A 4801-nucleotide genomic window follows, 5' to 3' on the forward strand; every position below is an offset into this window, starting at 1 on the left:
TTCAAGGCCTCTGGTTTCTGGCACACCATCATCACTTCATCCTTACTGGAACTCCTCTGGAATATCTGGCAGCTTCCCTGAGTCATGGAGATCCTGTCGGTGTTGTTCCATAGGACCAGTCCATTCACTAGCTCCAGCAGGTCCTAGATGGGGTAGATGTTAGGGTGGGCCAACCCAAGGCCTGGGTATGGGCCTGGGTGGTAGCTGAGTTGGTCATTCTGGGTCACAAAGGCCACCCACCTCAGGCGAGGGGGTGGAGCCAGCTTCTCTATGCCTATGCATTCTGGTTGGTTCTCCCTTGCCTGTGGTGAGGCATCAGCTCCTGCCTTCAGGTTCCTGTCCATTCTGAGTACCTGCCTTGGCTTTCCTCAGTGGTCTGTGATTTGGGATATGTAAGCTAAACAAATCTTTTCCTCCCTAAGTTCATTTGGTTTCATCACATCAATAGTAACCCTAAGACACAGATCATTCATGGTCGAGGCACATTTATCATTTTCTTCTTTTTGTTGTATTTTATGTTATTGATACAATGGTCTGGGGTCTTTCCTGGATTTCTTCTGAAATCCCTCATTCATCAAAGAGGAGAGGGTAAGCTGTTTTGTTCACGTGTAGTTCTGTTCCCGACCTTATTCTTTGGTTGTTCCCTCCTCTCTTCCCTCCGGAGCTCAGATGGACTCCCTGTAGTGGCCTGCCACACACAGAGCCACTGCTGGTCTGCCAGTCTTCAGTCTAAGTATTGTCAGAATGTATGGGATAACTATCAGAACTCTGTGATAACTATGTAACCAGATCAGGTTTCTCCAAACCTCTTCTCTGACCTGCACAGACTGGGGCAGGTTGATGAACACGTTTCACCAGGACTCTGAGTCTGCAAGTCATCACAGGGGTGAGCTCAACGGAACCTTCCAGACACTGATCCATTGTAATCCCAGGTCTTCCTTGGTCACATGTGGTTTTTCACATTTATTCACAGGTCACATTACACTAATTAGCATTTTAAAATGTTCCCTTATGCCTTCCTTTTATATTCTGGCTGAGCCTAACATATGTATGTGTAAGAAAGCATATTTGCAGGTACGTTCCTTCAGTCTTTGAACCTGCAGACTCTCAGACAGTACTGTTTTATATTCTTAGTGAAGACATGTCTAGCACATTTTGTTAAAAGACAGATGAATCAAAGCAGGTATGATCTTTGCCTTTAAGAAACTTCCAAACGCCCAGCAATTCCATTCCAAGGTATAGACCTGAGTGAAATACAAGCATACATTCAAACAAAAAATGTATAAGAGTTTTCATAGCAACATTATCCATTACCCCAATGTGGAAACAGCCCAAATCTCCAACAACTGATGCATAAGTAAAGATACCATATCCACTCCATGGAATATTATCTAGCCATCAAAACAAATGATGCACTAATGCATGCAACCAGAGACAAATTTTGGAAACATTAAGGTAAGTGAAAGAACAGGTACAAAAGACTACATAGTCTATAGTTCTATAATTCATTTATTTAAAATGTCCAGGATATGCAAACCTACAGGACCAAGAAGCATTAGTAATTTCCCAGGGCTGGGGAAGGAAGGAAGGAATTGAATGTACCTAGTAAGTAACTTTGTGAGTACTGGGTGTTTTCAGGAATGGCAAACGTCCTGAAATTGGTCGGTGATGGTTGAGCTACTCTGTAGTTGCCCTAAAAACTATTAAAATGTATGTTTTAAAGGAAAGATTGTATGGTGTGTGGGTTGTAGCTCAATTTGGGGAGAAAACAGGAGGAGAGAAATGTTTAAAAAGAATCCACTACAACTTTAATTTCCTATCTAGACTCCAAGATAAAGTCTGCAGGGTTATTTTTCTGGTATCTCCCACACAAGGACTGGTCTCCTGAGGGCAGAGTCTGGTAAGTTAGCAGGAAGAGAAGTTCCTCCCATGCCAGTAGTGTGTTAGAGCAAGCCCAGGTGTCAAGGCTTAACCAGAAACAAATTGGAAACCCTGGAGTTGGAGCAAACCTACCTCGTGACATTTACCACTTCTTACATAAGAAGCCGAGGGATTTTCGTCTGCAGGTTTCATGGTGCAGAAATAGCAGTAATGCTGCAGTGTTCTGTCCTTGGGGTTGCCTGTGCTCTGGTTCTCTGATGAGCTCAGAAGAGATGGAGACAACATATTGGGGAAATGTGGAGGAGGACAAACAGCTCCCGCAAGAAAGCTGGGAATTAAATTTGATACCCCCTTCTCCCATCCTCTCCCAAGTCAATCAGGTACCCAGTTCTCTGTCTACCACTTGACAATCTCCCTGCCCCCAATCCTGAGCTATGGTCCTTTGTCATCAGGAACATCTTCACTTATCTTGTTCTGAATTACCGCAGAACCTTCCTGAACTGTCTTCCTGTGTCTCCCAGCTCTACCCCTTACCCTGCTGCCACCACTTCCACATCTGTTTTCCAAAGTGCAAATTCACACTTGAAAACCTTGACTCTGACCTTGAACTTCTCCTATTCCAGACATACTCCTGTTTCTAACGTCTGTCTAGATAAAGTCAAATGTGTTCTCACTCCCACCCATCATCAGTGCTCTGCAGACATGGTGATCTCTTCTAGACCATGAGCTAACTTAAGCACAGAGTTCCTTGCAGGCTTAAGGCTTTGTTATAACAGGCCCTGCCATGTTCTCTCCCTCCCTCTCCTTCTGCTATTGAATTTCAACTTGCTCAGGCTTCAAGTTGAAGGTCACTTTTGCTGAGCAAAGCCTCTGAGCTTCCCTTCAGCATCTTATCAGATAGTCTCCTCCTCCTCCAGAACACCCCCCATATAGCTTTGGAACACTGTTCCACTCACAATTAATTATTCATTAAGTGCCTGCCCCCTAACTGGACAGTAAGCTTCTAGGAAAGTGAAGCTGTGTTGGAGTGATTCCCAAATGTGTCCTGTGCCCAACCCAGGCGGAACTGAATAGTTCATGCTCAATCTCTGTTAGAAACAGAAGGCAAGACAGAAATTCTAGCCAAAGGGATGGAGGCCAGAAAGGAGGGTGAGTGTCAATGCAGGGCAGGATGTTGAGTCTGCTGAGTATCTCCTCTGCTGAGGTAGGGACTCCTCTGAGCCAAGGCTGACCAAGATGAGCCAAGCCAGCCAGAGAAGACTGAGAGGAGTTGGAAAGCACTGACGCTGGGCCCTCTGATAGGTGCAGGAGTTGCCAGAACCTCAAGTGTCTGGTGTAGCATAGCAGTGTTGGGGCACGGGGGGGAGGGGGTGCTCTGAAGGCGTCAAGAAACAGGCAGGACCCAGGAACGAAGTTCAGATGGCCCTGTCACCAATAGCCTGCCTTCTGAACTGTGAGATCATGAGATCAGGAGGATGCCATTATTAGCTCCAGGAAGAAGATGCCCTTGGCCGCTGTTTTCTTCTGTGGAAAGCACCATCTGTACCTCCTTCAGATTCTGTGCTGGGGCTGTCACTGGTGATAGAGGCTGACCTTCTCAGAATGGTGGATTTGTTTCAGAGCCACCTTTGCTGTGATGGGGGAGTCAAGGTCTACACCTCAAGAAGGATCTCTTTCCAGACTTCCTTTCCCCTTCTGACTGCATGGACATGTATCTGCCCTGCCTTATGAAAACCAGGGCCTGCCCAGAGGCAGGAAGTGCCACACAGCTGCAGTTAGGCACACATTAAATTCTACTGCTGTCACTCACAGACTGTGTGACCTTGGGTGAGTTTTATTATCTTCCAGGACTTGGAAACTCATTTGCAAATTGGGCACAGGAATAATACCTACCCTATAAGGTTATCATAAGAATACAATGAAATATTCTATGTACTCAGAAGGAAAATTCCATAAATATTAGATATTTTATTAGAAATTTGTCCCAGTGCCCCACTACCCTTCTTGCAGAGGCTTGTCTTATTAATAATGCATGAGCTTGCTTCCTGTAAGCTCTACTGTAAGCCAATTTTTCTCATTGTGCTTCAGGTGAGTATGGGGAGCAGATGGTCACCATCCCCCTGATAGTGCCTTTGGGGACAGATGTTAACGAGGTCAAGGGCTTGCAGTTTGTCATGGAAGAGATCAGTTGACCTTCCCCTCATGCCCTGGGTCATCTTACTCTAGCCAATTTCAGGCAGATAAGGACAATTTCTGTAAAGAAGTGTGCACTTGGACCGAGAATCTCAGCCCGGCAACTTCTCAGTGCCGGAACCTTGGGAGAGCCACTTCATTTCTCTGACTCCCACTTTTCTCATTTATAAAATCAACATCCTAGTACCAATCCTTTTCTCTGTGGATTGTCCTGGAGATGAAAGAAAATAACATGTATATAAAGGCTTAGAACACAGCCTGAGAAACAGCTCTCTAGTTAACCAGTGTGGTGGTGTGGTGGTGTGGTGGTGAATTTTATAGCCGTAATGGGTTAAGCAGTGCCCAGATAGCTGGGTATGTCTTCCTGGGTGTTTCCAGAAGAGATCAACCCTGGAAACAGTAGACTAAGTGGAGCTCTGCTCTTGCCAGTGGGAAGCGGCCATCTCCAGTCTATTAAGGACCCAGACAGGACCCCAAAGAATAGAAGGGATGAGTTTTTTTTACCTCTTTTAAAACTGGGACAACCATCCTCTCTTGACTTGGGACATGGAAGCTCTAAGTTCTGCTGCCCAGACTTATGCTAGCATTCCTTTCCAACCCACAATGTCAGGTTTCTTGGGTCTCTAGCTTGAGGAGAACACATTATGGGAATTCTATAGTTCACAGTTGTTTGAGCTAGTCCTCTAATATACTATCTTTGAATCTGTCTGTCTACTATTGGCTCATT

Source organism: Peromyscus maniculatus, chromosome 7 (genome assembly GCF_049852395.1).
Source record: "Peromyscus maniculatus bairdii isolate BWxNUB_F1_BW_parent chromosome 7, HU_Pman_BW_mat_3.1, whole genome shotgun sequence".
Lineage (NCBI taxonomy): Eukaryota > Metazoa > Chordata > Mammalia > Rodentia > Cricetidae > Peromyscus > Peromyscus maniculatus.